The sequence below is a fragment of the Canis lupus genome, chromosome 10 (genome assembly GCF_048164855.1).
Source record: "Canis lupus baileyi chromosome 10, mCanLup2.hap1, whole genome shotgun sequence".
NCBI lineage: Eukaryota > Metazoa > Chordata > Mammalia > Carnivora > Canidae > Canis > Canis lupus.
Genome location: NC_132847.1, coordinates 59,490,288 through 59,508,050, shown reverse-complemented (window position 1 = coordinate 59,508,050; position 17,763 = coordinate 59,490,288). Strand labels below are relative to the sequence as shown.

The following is a 17,763-nucleotide window of genomic DNA, read 5'->3' as shown; positions in this document are numbered from 1 at the left end:
CATTTCAATACCTGAAATCAAAAAAACACAAAGCTGATTTTATTGCTTACCTAAATAGGAAGACCTATGCTGGTCAGGCACAATCTCCTCAAGCTACTAATAGAAGGAGAAAACTATATATCCATAATAAATATGTATGTGCCAAATAGTGCTGCCACAAAATATTTTTTAAAGAAAACTCTGTTAGAAATGTACTGAGAAGGGACACCTGGGTGGCTCAGTGGTTGAACGTCTGCCTTCGGCTCAGGTTGTGCCAGGGTCCTGGGATCAAATTCCGCAACAGGCTCCCTATGGGGAGCCTACTTCTCCCTCTGCCTCTGTCTCTGCCTCTCTCTCTCTCTGTCTCTCATAAAAAATAAATAAATAAATAAATAAATAAATAAATAAATAAATAAATCAATCTATCTATCTATCTTGGAAGGAAGGAAGGAAGGAAGGAAGGAAGGAAGGAAGGAAGGAAGGAAAAAGAAAAAGAAAGAAAGAAGAAAGAAAGAAAAAAGAAGAAAGAAAGAAAGAAAGAAAGAAAGAAAGAAAGAAAGAAAGAAAGAAAAAAAGGTATTGAGAAAAAGACAAAAAGACACTAGTGAAGGATTTCTACAGACCAAGCAAACAAAAAAGGGAGCAAAGACTTAGAGGAGCTGAATTTTATCATTAGTAACATTTATACAGATGCCCTGGTACATTTTGAGAAGTCTGCACCACCTTCATTTAGCATATGGTCCTTTTTCTCCTTTAGCAGGCTCAGTCATTCCCCAATTGAGTGCTGAGATCTGGTCCTAACTATGACTGTGGTGACCAGGAGAGGAGTGGAGGGTGGTATGTCTGTGTAGGGACATATACTGACCTGCCAGGAAGAGCCACCTGTGTTTAAGCAAGAAGAATATCACTAGCATTTACAGAAAGGAGTAGGTCGCTTATGCAGATCCAGAAGATGCAGCAGGATCTGAGTTTTTAAATTTATGAGTGAGGTGATCCATATGTCTTCCTTCCAAATCTCAGAGTCCCACACCTTTCCCATCAGGTCCCTGGCTTTGGCACAGCCAACTTATTGGAGCAGACAATTCAAATTTCTCTGGAGTTCTGCTACTTTTATAATTAAATCTTAGCTCTGATTCTCACATTTTCCTGCCCTTCCAGCTACAAGAGAAGAGTGTCTTTATATACTTAGAAGGCCTTCTGATTTTCTTATTTTGCCCTAATCAACCTTCAGCCTTTCATTATCCTCTCCAATGCATCAATATTACCCAACAACAGACATTTGATTTCATAATTCTTACAGCACCTACTTCTCTCATAGCTCTCAAGTACCTGTTATACTGTACATTCCCTTCCAATGTTATCCTGTTCCACTGCATCACTAGTGAAAATTTTAATAAGTACAGAATTCTAGTATGCCCAAGGCTGTCAGTATTCTAGCCACTATAGGTGATGAGGTCATCCAGCTCCAAAATTACATTATAGAGTAGGCCTCCCTAAAACCATTTTTTGTACCATCACAGCTTTGGCTGCCCAGACACACTCCGGAGTGAAGATTTTCATGTGGAAGACTCAGTAGACAGGGATTCCATGAATGCCACCTATGACAACTGGGCAGAGGGATAAGATGAACTGTGATGCACAATGCAGCTGCAGCAGAAGCTCCCGCTAATCCCATAATCCCACAGGAAACTCTGGACAAAGGGTGGCCCTTCAGAATTGTCTAAAATTGAGGGAAGGGACAGGCTTTGTAACTCTACACTGATCCTTTATCAAATGCGGGCTGCCCCAGTAAGGGTATATAGCCTTAGGAAAGACCTCCCTTTGATGAAAGCAGCTTCTGAAGAGGGACAGCTGTGAGCCATCAGCACACTACATTCCCAGTAGCTGGGAGAACATGCTCTGGGTGACCTGGGCAGTTGATACTCCACAAACAGGAAATAGGACTTCTTTCTATGTAATACTGTATTCTCTATATAATATTTTACCTTATAAACAGGAAGAGGCTTTAATATCCCTAGTAGTATGAATTTCTTTTGACCATATTTTCTAGAATGTTCTGACTCCCTGAACTTTGAAACCAGCTGAGTATTTGTTTAAATTGGTATAGAATTGCTTCAGATTACCCTTTTTAGCACTTCCACCCCACTCATTTACTGTATATAAAACTATCTGTTTTCCCAAAATATTTTTAAACACATTCTATAGACACAGATGTCCAACTTATTTGAAGTTTCCTCACAAAATTACTCTAGATTGACTTTTGGTGAGTAATCACTTGTGGTTAAGAAAGAAAAATCATTAATAATATATTTGAAGTTTCAATCATGATCCCAGTGCTTCCACAAAAAAATAAATTATAATATAGCTGGTGATATAGCCAAGGATTTTCCAGTTACCTTATAATGGAAAGAGATGAGGCTAGGGAATACATATCATTTACAATAGCAAAAAAAATTAATGATATGTTAACTCATTTATGTTTTTAATTTACTAGAATTTATAAATTACTTCACCTTTTCTTCCCAAAAATAAAACTTATATGTGATAGTTCAGCAAAATATCTTTGATGGTAGGGCATTTCTCATTCTTTCAGTTACTCCTTGCAGTGGTACTCATCTTTAAGGCCACAGCTCAGATATATATAAAACTAGTTCGTAGAGCACTGAAGACCAATGACCTGACACCTAAAAAGCAGACAAGTTCAACAATAAGTCGAGTTCTCTCCTCCACCTTTTTTCCCTTCATTACCAAGAAAGAATAGCCTCACTATTTGTGGTCAATGGTACAGTGATGCTGAATGACATTTTGAAATGAAAATATTTGAACTTCTCAGTTCAATGAACATGAAGAAAACCAAAATAAATGAATAAATCATAAGAATACATTAACTCTATTATATCACTCTACATATCTTAGCCTGGATACACTATACTCACATTGATATTGAATAACTGAATTGAATAATCATATTGAATTGCATAATCAGCTAATTTCAGTAATCTCTGATGAGTCACAGAAGTGCAAAGGAGGCCACGGCATAGGAGATGGAACAGATAAAATCCCAGTATTCAGTTAAGAACACCACCGTATAAAAACTAATCATTGGAATCACTAGGAACAAACACCAGTTCACTAGGGGAAAAAAGCCATCCTGACCAGTTAGTAGAATGGGTAGATTGGGAAAATGTCAGGCATGGTCTATCTGGACATAGGCAGAACTTTTGGTAAAGCCTCTCACAGTATCCCTGAAAATAGGATAGAGAAATATTAGTTGGTTTCCAACTAAACTGGATGCATTCATCACTAGTTGAGTTATCACACTGTCAAAGAACACCTACAAATCCTCTTGAAAAGTGAGAGCAGAAAGGACTGTATCACATGTGGATGCAGTATGGATTTTAAAAACAGCTGAGATGAAGTCCTAGTTCCAACACCATCTGAATGGCTCTCTGGGCAAGTCCGTCTCTGCTCTGATGCCCTGTAGCACCTCTCCAATAGGGACCCTATCACATTTGTTCTGCTAATCCCTGGCACTGGCTTTCAATATAGCTTTTTAATTAAACTGCTCTTTCACATTTTGCCTGTGCCCCAACAGAGTATCCATAGAACTAATACTTCTCTGATCGTAAAACTTGGTTTGTGATTCAAACTTTCCCTTTGCTGTCCGTTCATTTCTTATCTGCTCCTGATGCCTCTTCTCTAAACTTTGAGGTTAGTATCTCTAGATTTTTCCCCTTGAACTGTTTGCCCTTGACTAGCCTTAGAATAGCTCTTAGACAAAAAAAGCTAATAGCTTAAGGTTGTTAATAAATTTCAAAGGCTGCTGTCTACCAAGAAGAAGAGTGCTAGTGGCATGCCACAAGGCATTGAAAAGAATGAAAGGAATGGAACCAGAGAGGCAGTTGTGCTATATTAGACCTAGCTCCTGATGATGGAGCTGAAAGTGAAAAACAGGTCAAAAGGCTAGTGGCTAGATTAGCTCATAAACGGAGCAGCTGGAAAGGAGCAGAGGTAGGAACGAAAGACTCATTCCTCAAGTAAGGAAATGGAGGGCCCTGAAGAGTTTTGTTTTGTATAGTTTTGTTTTTGTATAGTTTTAATAGTTTACATATTTGATGATAGCCTAGGGTCAAAGTGGAAAGAATGCTGTTGTCACTCTTTGGAGGTACTTAATAAAATAGTCATGTGATGATCCTGTGGAATGCTCCGTGACGAAAAATTTGATGCCATCCTCTGGAAGACAGTCTTGCTTTATCAACCCACTTATCATTTGGGATGCCAAATTTTACACTCTAGCAACTTCATCTCACTGTAGATCTAGAATAATTTGGGGAGAGCACCATTCAAAAGCAATAGAAAGAAATGCCGAAGGTCATGGTGGTATGATCTTGTAAGAGGGATAGTTATAAAGAAATTTTAGAAGAATTCTACGGCTATGCATCTGAAACTCTAGCTATTTTGTCTAATAATAAATTTGTATTTTAGGGGAGCAAACATTATTTCCTTCCAATTCCGTAAACTAAATCATAGGATGATATGAATTTCGTTTCCAATGAGCCCTAGTTCTAGATACTGTTGATTTCTGAAATAAGATCCTATATTGAAAATCTCTCAAGGTTTTATGATTGCCATTTGAAAGAAGCATGATACAGAATTAAGCTGTAGTGGCTCCCACAATCATATCAAAATTTACATTTCAACCATAATTAGCACATTTTATGAATTTAGCTTGAAGAATGCTGCAAAATAATTCTTTATTCTGCAAAAGAATTCCTATTTCACAGAGACTCAAAGTAAATTAGACATTTAGATTACCATCAGTTATCTTTGCCCATATTTTATTATTAAAATGAATCCTAATTATATCCACCAAGAATTCCTTTCTTATTTTGAAAAATAATTTAACTTTGTTTTCATGAGCTCAATAACTGAAAGACCACGGAAGTCAAACTAAGTCTTATTTATTAGCTAGTAATCATTGGTCTAGTTTTATTTCATGCTTACAAATACCTGGAATATTTTGCCAAAATAAATCAAATTATTTACTTGAACATGAAATGATAACAGAAAAACTAATTAGGATTTTACTTATATATTCATCCAGAAGTCAACAAGTGTTTATTGAAATCTACTGAACACCCAGGCCTTAAGCTAATATTACCAAAGTTAACTTTATATTTTCAGTAATTTACATATAAAAGTGAATGATGATTTACTTTAGTATTTGTTAGTATATGTGAATTCATAAAAATATTTGAATTTCATATTCATACTTCTCAACAGCAACCAAGATCAGCCACTAATTTCTTGCATTAGAAGTTGTAACTAAGCAAAAACTTTCTAAATAAAAGATTTATAAGAAAGCTATAAATGGTTTTTGAATAGGATGTCACCGATGAACTTTAGCTACTATTTGGTTTTACCAAAGTGTGCACATGTGTGTGTGCGCACACACACACACAGATACTGAACATTGGTTTATTATTCTGTTATCAGAAACCCATTTTTCATTTCAGAAGCACCTCTCCCCTACTCTCAGACTATGTGGTTTGAGTAAGGTGGCCTCTACCTTGTCTTTCCAGAGGTGAGCACATGACTGAGTCTGGTCAGCTCCGTGTCCATCCTTCCAGTCACAATAACAGGTTCAGACATGATCAGATGGCCTAAGTCAGACTAATTGGAGCTCTCCATGGAACTTCTTCTGGAACCATTGGGAAAGGAGTGCTTCTTCTAGGATTATAGAGGCTAAGAACCACTTAAGCGGATGTGGTTAAGGACAGCCTCGTGGATGTCTGAAGACAGCCTTCCTGAGAACGAATCCAAAAGAGAAATGTAGACTTGGAAGATGGAGAAAAAGAAAGCTTTTAAATGACATCAGTCTATCTTCAACCCAGCCATGCCTACAGATAGCCTGATTCCTTAAAAATCTGTTACATCAGTCAATTGATTCCAATTTGTGTTTTAGGCCTGAATTGAATTTCTGACTTTTGCAACTGAGAGAGTACACCCAATATACATACATACCCAGAGACTTATTATCTTCTATTTGTGACATTTCTTTTTCTTATACTATTATGTATCATACACACATAGACGTACACACACACATGCAGTGCTACAGAAGCCTAGCATTTGTCTTGTGGATAATGACAACAGTCTCTGACAAAATGGTTTTTACCTTCATGGCCAGCAGAATTTTGCTGAAACTCAGAAAATTTTTATTTGATTAATGTACAAAAATATGTTCTGACTACTTGCAAAAACTTTTTTAGCCACTGACATAAACATGACAATACTTCAAATTGTGCACCAGTCCTCCATCTGTGTAGCATCATTTCTGCCCCAGCTCTGAGACTCAGAAAACTTACAGAGCCAGAGAGGACGACATTCCACATGGATGGAACATCTTGGTCAAAGGCCCTGAGGTGAGAGCATGCTAGGTGGGCATGTTGGTGCCTGGAGACAAGCCATGGACGAAGCCAAGGCTTCAGGGAAGAGGACAAAAGGGAATCTGGAGGGTGGCAAGCCTGAGAATGAGAGTGACGTGTGATGCTGGCCAAGGGGTTTATGTGGAATGGGCAGCTGTGGAAAGTTTTTCAAGGAGTGAGGTGACGTGGACACATTGTTTCTGGGGGAAAGCAAAGCACTCACAGTTTGTTGGCTGGTGCTCTGTGAGGTACAAGATTGAACTACATAAAATGGCTTACGTTTGACCATTTGACCTACAAAAATAATAATTTCATATGGTTCAACCTAAAAAAAATTGTCACAGAGTTGGAGTCATATGAATTACCCAGACTCCAAAATGTTGGGCTGAAAATGATGTAGACACCTAAAGGTCCTAATTCATGACTACACAGGCATCTGGTTTTGGCTGGAGCTTTATTCTTTATCAATGCCAAGCTGAGACTAGCTTAATTGTGCAATTTCTAAATCTCTGGCTGACAGCATATTGTCAGTCTGCACGACTCATAATTGTTTTCAGCTGCAAACAAATGCAAGCCTGACTCTATAGAGGTACGTGTCTTTTGTTCCTTTGATCAACAGCTTTGGTCTGTCCCATCAAGATGCCATCAGTGTACAGCAACTCAAGGTTGGCCACAAACAATATATAACGTATACTGTTTGGTTATTTGACATGCATGCTAGTTGCTAAATTTTCTTTCCTTACAAGATTGTTGAATTGGGACCACCAAGTTACCAAGTGGGCCCATGATGAATTTGGGATTTCAAGGGCCAAAACTGGAGCAGAGGAAAAGCCACAGTATGAATCTAAGTCAACATACAAGCCTAATAAACTCCCTGAGTTCAAATTCCAGTCTTTTGAGCAAGTTGCCTTATTCCCCTAAATCTCAGTTTCTTCATCTATAAAATGGAAAAATGTAAAAGTAGTATAATCAAAGGTTTGTGACAATTAAGTTATAATTCACTGAAGTGCCATAAACATTAGGATTAACATTAATAGCTAAATATATTAAATGACAGATATTAGTTATTAATAAACATTAAAAATTAACAACCAATAAACATTACTTATATTATTGCTGTTATCATCCAGAAAAGTCCTTTTATTTCCCTGAACTTCAGACTTCTCAACTATAAAATGGGAGTTATAATCCCTACCATTTTCTGAAACTGTTTTTAAACTCAAATGACAGCTACATAAAACCACTTTGCACAATGTAAAATACAACAAGTTACATAGTGCTATTAATTCTGCTGTTGTCTCTATTACTGGGGTACATTGAGCATATTGGAGGACCAATAAGTACATTTGTATCCAGCATGTGCCAGTCCTGCTCAGACATAAATCCTACCCTCTAAATGCTTAGAATCATAGAAAAGACATCGACAAGAATAACTTTACCACATAAAACTATCTTTCTTACTACTTTAAGGAACAAATCCCTTTCACAATAATATAGATCGCAGCTACTTGATAGGATTTTCTGTGATCAATGATGCACATGTTCTACTCTATACTGTCCACAACGTCCAAACTACTGAGCATAGAAGATGAAACTAGTGTGAATGAAGAACTAAATTTTTAACTTTATTTCATTTTAATTAATTTAAATTTAAACAGCTGCATGTAGCTAGTAGCTATTATATTGAACAGTACAGAATAGAATGTCTTCAAAGATACTTGCTAATGGGTTTGTCAGTTTTTTTGCACTGTGGGTTATAATGATATGATTTTTTGTTGAAAATATATTATATTAAATTTATTAAATTACAAATTGCATTTAAATGCAATCTTTAATACATTGTATATTTACATATAATACATACTTATTATATACAAAAACAAGTTTTGAGACCTTTTTCTGTTAATAATGATACATGCTATTTAATGTAAATTAATCACAAGAAAAAGCATATTTTAAAAGCATACTATACTGATACTTGGGAGCCAAAAGTATAATAAAATTTAAATTTAACTATGAATATAGTGTTAAATAGATTAAAAAGTATTCCATTATGGGTGTTTGGAATTCTTATATTTTATAGACAAAAATTATAATCAGTATTTTCATATTTTGCTTAATTTGTCTGCTACTGCACACTCTAACAGTAACTATGTGGTTAAAAATAGTCTTTATTGCCATACATATGAAAATCATTCTGACATTCTCCATTTAATAATGGTTTTTAATAATTCTTAAATCTCCTGATGTGTGACATGAGAATTTTGATCAAATGAATGCAGCTTACAGATTTGGTAAAGCTCATATCAAAGCAAATTTTAGAATTATTAACATTTTATGCTCCTCATTAACTTGGCATATATCAGTTTCTGTGTTCCCTATGTCCTGGCCTTATATAATTGTCTAGCACTAAGAATAATTTTATTCTTATTCTACAGATAAAAATAATTTACAGTTGTATGATATCCAAGTCTATCAAGGCTGGTGATTGATGCTCGGTTCAGTGTCTATCTAAGTGACTGAATTATGAGACATTCTTTTGATTTTCACAATGTGCACTGACTATATATTCAAGGACTATATGGCCTCCTTTAAAGGGATTTTTTTTAAAACAATTACTTTAGGGTTATCCTGGATTGGCTCAGTCAGTTAAGTGTCTGCCTTCAGCTCAAGTCATGATCTCAGGGTCCTAAAATCAAGCCCCATATTGGGTTCCCTGCTCAATGGGGAGTCTGCTTCTCCCCCTGCCTCTCCCCTCTGCTCGTGCTCTCTCTCATATATAAAATAATTCTATAAATAAATAAATAAATAAATAAACAATTGTTCTATTTCTTGATCTTTAATATAAATTTAAACAGGCACTATTATTGCTTTTGATACCACAAATTCCTTGGGAAATTTTCTCTTGCTCTCAGAATATCTCAAACCACTTGTTAGGAAAGACTATCAAATAATATTGGGGTGGAAGAACAAATATTGTTAAAATGTCTATACTACCCAAACCAATCTACTCATTTAATGGAATCCCTATCAAAATATGAACAGCATTCTTCACAAAACTAGAACAAACAATCCTAAAATTTGTATATAGAATCACAAAAGGCCTGAAATAGCCAAAGCAGTATTGAAAAAGAAAAACAAAACTGGAGGAATCACAATTCCAGACTTCAAGTTATATTACAAAGCTGTTGTTATCAAAACAGTATGGTATTGGCACAAAAAACACACAGATCAATAGAACAGGAAGTCCAGAAATACGCCCACAATTAGATGGTCAATTAATCTTCAACAAAGATGGCAAGAAAATGCGATGGGAAAGACAGTCTCTTCAACAAATGATGCTGAGAAAACTAGACAGCTATGTACAAAAGAATGAAACTGGACCACATTTTTACATCATACACAAAAATAAAATCAAAATAGATTAAGCATCTAGTTGAAACCATAAAAGTCCTAGAAGAGAGCACAGGCAAAAATTTCTTTGACATCAACCATAACATCTTTCTGGATATATCTCCCAAAGCAAGGGAAATAAAAGCAAAAATAAACTACTGGGACTAAGTCAAAATTAAAAGCTGTGCACAGCAAAGGAAACTAAAAGACAACCTACTGAATGGGAGAAAATATTTGCAAATGACATATCCAATAAAGAATATCTAAAATATATAAAGAACTTATACAACGGTATGTTTCCTGTAGATCTTCCACTGATGTCCTTTATCAGGAGGAGGAATTTCCCTTCTAGTTCCAGTTTGGTAAGATTTTTTATCAAGAATGGATGTTAAATTTTGTCAAATAATTTTTCTGCATCTATTATGATGATTAAATAATTTTTCTTTTTTTAATCTGTTGATATGGTATATTGCATTGATTCTGAATGTTAAAGCAATATTGCATTTCTGGTATAAGTATCATGTGGTTATTACTACTCCCTTTAAGCCACAATTATCATGTTTTATTCCCTATTTTTATCACTTCAATATTTCAGCAAATATTTTTGAGATTTTTTCTATTCTAGGCATTGGTCCAGGTAACAAGAAAGGACTAGTGAATATGACTGGGAAAATCTCTGCTGTTCTGGAACTTAAATGGTAGCTGAGGTGGGGGAAGGGGCAGTTAGGGGGAATAAAAAATAAACAATTTCAAATGATATAACAGAATTTCAAGTAATATGTTTAAACAATGAGGTAGTCACTATTTTATAGAACTTCAGGTTCAGAAACAGGACAAGTTTTAATCATTAGCTCAATGATGTTCTCAAAAACTCAAATACCTTTCCTCATTCCAATGTGTTTTCTCCAATGTCATCTTTACCTAAGATTGATCCTCCCTTGTGATCATGATTAGGCTACCAGTGAGCTTGTTTTTGTGTATTTCCCTACTTAGGTTAGAGAAATTAAGAAGCTAAAAAATCACCTCCCAGACTCTCTTACAGCTACATTTCCATATATAAATTTGGTTCTGACAACTAGAAACACCTGTTTGAGGTTTGGAAGGCAGGCATGAAGCGGAATCTATTTGGCTGATTCAGCTGTCAAGCACAATCATGGCCATATGAATTTTCTCTGCAGCACTGTCCATTCTCCAGGGGTAGCACTGACGTTATGTTTTGGTTTGCTAATCAATGTATCAAAGCTATGATGTCCATGTTCTAGCTCACCATGCTTCCAAAGACAGTTGCAGTAATCAGTGGTAGCAGGAGTTTCTTACTTCTGCCATAGCTCCAGTAGTGGATCTCAGAGGAAGTAGTCCTCCTGGTGGGTCAGTTCTATATTTTTCTCATTAAAAAAAAAAAAACTTTTCTATTTTATTTTTCTATGTTTTTAATAAATTTATTGTTTATTGGTGTTCAATTCGCCAACATATAGAATAACACCCAGTGCTCATCCTGTCAAGTGCCCACCTCAGTGCCCGTCACCCGGTCACCCCCACCCCCCATCCACCTCCCCTTCCATCCACCACCCCTAGTTCGTTTCCCAGAGTTAGGAGTCTTTCATGTTCTGTCTCCCTTTCTGATATTTCCCCTTATTTTTTCTCCTTTCCCCTTTATTCCCTTTCACTATTTTTTATATTCCCCAAATGAATGAGACCATATAATGTTTGTCCTTCTCCGATTGACTTATTTCACTCAGCATAATACCCTCGAGTTCCATCCACATCGAAGCAAATGGTGGGTATTTGTCATTTCTAATGGCTGAGTAATATTCCATTGTATACATAGACCACATCTTCTTTATCCATTCATCTTTCGATGGACACCGAGGCTCCTTCCACAGTTTGGCTATTGTGGACATTGCTGCTATAAACATCAGGTGCAGGTATCCCAGCGTTTCATTGCATCTGTATCTTTGAGGTAAATCCCCAGCAGTGCAATTGCTGGGTCGTAGGGCAGATCTATTTTTAACTCTTTGGGAACCTCAACTAGTTTTGAGGTTCCACACAGTGTTCCAGAGTAGCTGCACCAGTCCACATTCCCACCAACAGAGCAAGACGGTTCCCCTTTCTCCACATCCTCTCCAACATTTGTGGTTTCCTGACTTGTTAATTTTCCCCATTCTCACTGGTGTGAGGTGGTATCTCATTGTGGTTTTGATTTGTATTTCCCTGATGGCAAATGATGCAGAGCATTTTCTCATGTGCTTGTTGGCCATGTGCCATGTCTATGTCTTCCTCTGTGAGATTTCTGTTCATGTCTTTTGCCCATTTCATGATTGGATTGTTTGTTTCTTTGCTGTTGAGTTTCATAAGTTCTTTATAGATCTTGGAAACTAGCCCTTTATCTGATACGTCATTTGCAAATATCTTCTCCCATTCTGTAGGTTGTCTTTGAGTTTTGTTGACTGTATCCTTTGCTGTGCAAAAGCTTCTTATCTTGATGAAGTTGCAATAGTTCATTTTTGCTTTTGTTTCTTTTGCCTTCGTGGATGTATCTTGCAAGAAGTTACTGTGGCTGAGTTCAAAAAGGGTGTTGCCTGTGTTCTCCTCCAGGACTTTGATGGAATCTTGTCTCACATTTAGATCTTTCATCCATTTTGAGTTTATCTTTGTGTATGGTGAAAGAGAGTGGTCTAGTTTCATTCTTCTGCATGTGGATGTCCAATTTTCCCAGCACCATTTATTGAAGAGACTGTCTTTCTTCCAATGGATAGTCTTTCCTCCTTTATTGAATATTAGTTGACCATAAAGTTCAGGGTCCACTCCTGGGTTCTCTATTCTGTTCCATTGATCTATGTGTCTGTTTTTGTGCCAGTACCACACTGTCTTGATGACCACAGCTTTGTAGTACAACCTGAAATCTGGCATTGTGATGCCCCCAGCTATGGGTTTCTTTTTTAAAATTCCCCTGGCTATTCGGGGTCTTTCCTGATTCCACACAAATCTTAAAATAATTTGTTCCAACTCTCTGAAGAAAGTCCATGGTATTTTGATAGGGATTGCATTAAACGTGTAAATTGCCCTGGGTAACATTGACATTTCCACAATATTAATTCTTCCAATCCATGAGCATGGAATATTTTTCCATCTCTTTGTGTCTTCCTCAATTTCTTTCAGAAGTGTTCTATAGTTTTTAGGGTATAGATCCTTTACCTCTTTGGTTAGGTTTATTCCCAGGTATCTTATGCTTTTGGGTGCAATTGTAAATGGGATTGACTCCTTAATTTCTCTTTCTTCAGTCTCATTGTTAATGTATAGAAATGCCACTGATTTCTGGGCATTGATTTTGTATCCTGCCATGCTACCAAATTGCTGTATGAGTTCTAGCAATCTTGGGGTGGAGGCTTTTGGGTTTTCTATGTAGAGCATCATGTCATCGGCGAAGAGGGAGAGTTTGACTTCTTCTTTGCCAATTTGAATGCCTTTAATGTCTTTTTGTTGTCTGATTGCTGAGGCTGGGACTTCTAGTACTATGTTGAATAGTAGTGGTGAGAGTGGACATCCCTGTCTTGTTCCTGATCTTAGGGGAAAGGCTCCCAGTGAAAACTTTTCTATTTTAATTCCAATAGAGTTATCATACAATGTTATATAAGTTTCAGGTGTACAATATAGTGATTTCACAATTGTATTAATCACTCAGGACTCATCATGATATGAGTACTCTCAAACCCCTTCATATTTTTCACCCATCCCTTCATCTACCTCCCCTCTGATAACTACCAGTTTGTTCTCTATAGTTAAGAGTCTGTTTTTTGGTTTACCTCTTTTTTCCTCTGTTTGTTTTGTTTCTTAAATTCCATATAAGTGAAATCATATGGTATTTGTCCTTCTCTGACTGACTTATTTCACTTAGCATTAAGCCCTCTAGATCCAACCATGTTGTTACAAATAGCAAGATTTCATTCTTTTACATGGCTGAGTAATATTCCATCATAAATATATTTTTCTTTATCCACTCATCTATTGATGGACACTTAGGCTGCTGCTTCCATATTTTGGTGATTGAAAATAATGCTGCAATAAACATAGAGGTGCGAGTATCTTTTTGAATTGGTGTGTTTGTATTCTTTGGGTAAATACTCAGTAGTGGAATTACTGGATCATAGGTAATTCTATAATTCTATGTTTTTCTGAGTCATTCCTGAAAGTCCAGCCTGAAACCTGCTCCCTTGGTCCTTGCGACAATTTTTAAAAGCAGTAATTTCTTATATTAAACCCCTTTCTGTTCGAAATACTTAATGTGGTTGCTTTTATCAAAACCTGGACAAGGGACGCCTGGTGCCTCAGCAGTTGGGCACCTGTCTTCGGCTCATGTTGTGATCCCAGGATCCAGGATCGAGTCCCACATCGGGTTCCCTGTGAGAAGCCTGCTTCTCACTCTGCCTATGTCTCTGCCTCTCTCTCTCTGTCTTTGTCTCATGAATAAATAAATAAATCTTAAAAAAAAAAAACCTGGACAAAATATAAGATCTAGGTATCACTATATGGCCAGATACCAAAGAAATAAGCCATCAGCCATACCAGGGATGCATCTGCTTTCCTCATGGGGACCACAGGGGAGAAATTCCTTGAAAAGGGGGAAGATGAGTCATCAAAGAACCCATGAAAGTGCCCATGAGAATAAAAGGCAACTTTTGATACCTACTATATCTACAGAGTTCTGATGCTAGATCATCACAACTCTGCCAGTTAATCAAAACTTCATTGCTCCCCTTACCTCATTTCCCTGCTTATCATCTAATCTTCACAGCTCTGAAACTAAGGTCAGCAAAATAAAAGAGGAGTAGATGTGCTAGGTAGAGAAAGAGGGAAACAGCATATTTCTCTTTTCTGCAAATACAGTTTTGCTGTACTAAATAGGCCCAGTTGGGGAGGGAGAAAAGTCACAACTTGATTTCAAGATTGAAGTTTTGATATGACAGTAAACTAGACATTTTCATTACTGAACTGTGTTTTATGGCTTAAACTGACTTCAGGGTTAGGTTATTACTGAAAAATAACTAGAAAAGTGATGGGTCCTGCTAGGGTGTTCACCTGCTATGGTGTTCCCCCTGTGAGAGGGAAAAAACTATCTTAATTTATTAAAACTTAAAGATATTCTAAGACTCTAGAGTAAAATTGATTTATTTTTATATGCCACACATTGTTCTTGCTCAGTATCATGGTTATACTGTTTTTACATTCCACTGATAATTTCAGCTAAATGGCAACAGCTAACTAGAATGCCCTACACAGTTAATATCTTTTCCTATAATCTCTGCTTCCCACCTGCCCTTTTTCTTCAAAGTATGGGAATTCCCCAATCCTATAGATACTGCTTGTAATAGCCATAATAGTTAAGGACTACTTTATTATCAAGTAATCAGTTTCCTTAATCTCTTTTACTCATTTTGACAAAGTATCAGTAAGGGCCAGTTATATGATTCTCCCCTAAGAAGTTCCAGATGATCTTAAGACTTAGAAGAATGTTGTTGGTGTGAAAAATGATAAAATACTCTATCTATCACCAAGATCAATTGTAACATTTGGACCAATAATCTTTTCTCAGGAGAGTGGATTAAATTAAATAATACTCGAGAAAGAACTTCCGAAAGATTAAGGTACATAGAAGTCACCAAATGGTTGACTCTGAATCTGATCTGAACTTGATTGACTGCAGTTGTATCTCAATGTCATGAACTACAAATGCCAAATATTCTTAAATTCCAACAGCATAAAGCACAATCGTAACATTCAGTTTCAAAATTCATTAAATTAACTAAAATTTAAGGCAAAAAGAATGGAAGCTAGAAAGGTTTTTTGGAGACATTTAAACCATATTGCTAATCAATAGTAATCATTTCCCATGAAAGAAACTTACTTTTGACTGAAAATGAACAAGTTGTAGTTAATGGTGGGATCTATTGCTGTAAAACTCCTGTGAAATGCCATTAACTTTCTCTGCTTCACTTCCTCTGTCTTTAAAATGGTGGTTATAGTTATAGTTGATGACTTTTACGATTATCAAATTAAAAGTTATGTTCACAGTGGGAGAGATGGATTTGTGGATTTTAATAACATCTCCTCCATGCAGCATTGCCAACAACAGAAAGTCCCTAGGACCTGAGCACTGGTATGAATGTGTACTCATATAATCAAGGTTATATTTATGAGTTTATAAAATAATATTAATAATGTCCCTTGTCTACCATACTGCCCTAAAGTCTTTTCCTTCCACAGTTGGTGAGAGGAAAATCATTCTTATAACTTTGTGAACCACCTTCAAAACTAATTTCAATGGGAGCAGGGAGGCTTGCAAAGATAATAATGGACATCTAAGGAGTGCTTTAAAAAATCAAGTCTGAGGTTTTGCAGTTCTGAATATCAAGAGAAGTCCCAAGTTCAACCAGATCATCTGCTCAAGGCCACCTTGCCCAGGTGAGGCAGTTCTGAATACCAAGAGAAGTCTCAAGTACAACCAGATCATCTGCTCAAGGAGACTTTGCCCAGGTGAAGCAGAATGTGCCTAGAGCCCTCAAGAAAACTTTCTCCTTTAATGTCTGGTTTCAAAGCAAGAAACACAACTGATGAAATTAATCTGTTGTCCAGTAAGCACATATAGGTGATTATGCTTTTGCTTGGGGCTTCCCTCTTGTGCTCTTCAAAATAATTGACCCTATGTCCAGAAAAGCAAAAACTTACTTGAATTCAGGGTGCACTGTCATTTACAAAGCTTTCTACCAGAGGTTGGAGGCTCAGAACTGAAAATACATGGCTGCAATTCTCAGACAGCTTTTGCAGTAAGGTTCACCAAAGCATCCCTCTCAGAAATGCTAGCATACTGGAGAAGGTGATTAGGAGTCATAGTTTCATGAATTCTCAATTGGTCTCCTGGAAAGGCAGTGGAGGAGCATTTAAATGATTTGTGCCCAGGAGACTGGAATGTAAACTCTCAGTGAGAAGCTGAAGTGGACATTGCTGGTAGAGCAACTCGGAACCCCCTTGATCGCTTCTACTCTTTCCATGTGCCCCTTCCTCAGTTCTTGGGTGCTTTTGCCTCCAACAGCCTACTCCTGCAATGCTAATTTGGAGGACTCAGCCCTGGGGCTGTTGGAGCCATTTTACCCAAGCATGCAGAAAACCAGAAGTGCCTGGGAGTTTACATTCCCAAAAGGAATGACTGAAGAATCCAGATATGTGAAACTTAGCTCTCTTCCTTAGGGGAGAGGATAACACTGAAGTAGAATATACATTTCAAAGTTATCCTGCAGTAACAAGATGAAGATACCTTTGTGGGACTGCTCAAAATTGAACACATGGATGGTTTTGTCTTATTCCCAGTACCCCTCCCTCCTCATCCCATGCCTTACTAGTTTCTCCTAGGAGCATTTCCTCAGTCACTTACACACAAATCCTTTTTAAGTCTTATTGACAGAGATCAAAATAGGGTAAATTCGGTCTCTTAGGAACTTCTATGGATAAAAAAGAAGTCAACCTAAAATAAAAGAGAATGTAAGGATACACCATGTTCATAGCAGCATTGTTCACAATAGCTGAACCATGAAGTAATGCCAACTGTTCATCAATGGATGATGGAATGGTATATACATACAATGGAATACTACTCAGCTTTAAGAAGGAAGGAAATTTTATTATATGCTACAACATATATGAACCTTGAGGATATTATGCTAAGTGAAATAAGCCAGTCATAAGAAAAATAGTATATGACTCCATTTATGTGAGGTACTCAAAGTAGCCAAATATATAGACAGAAAGTAGAATCTTGGTTTCCAGGGGTTAGGATAAAAGGCAGGGGAATAGGAAATTATTATTTAAGTGATGGAGAGTTTCAGTTTTACAACATGAAAAGAATTCTGGAAGTGGAGAGTGGTACTGGTTGCATAACAATATGAATGTATTTAATATCATTGAACCATAT

At 36.8% G+C, this 17,763-nt stretch overlaps 1 protein-coding gene across 13 annotated transcripts in view; it reads right to left on the bottom strand.

Annotated features, from left to right (window-relative positions):
* The window catches only part of PLPPR1 (phospholipid phosphatase related 1), a 540,361-nt gene that overhangs the window by 394,563 nt on the left and 128,035 nt on the right, over positions 1-17,763 (bottom strand). The window contains exon 1 of one of the 13 annotated variants that reach the window (XM_072842140.1): positions 5,549-5,755. The exons of the other annotated variants lie outside the window; for them this stretch is intronic. The gene's annotated coding sequence lies outside the window, so the exon portion shown is untranslated. Of the gene's footprint in view, positions 1-5,548; positions 5,756-17,763 lie in introns of those variants that run through there. 13 annotated transcript variants of the gene reach the window in all.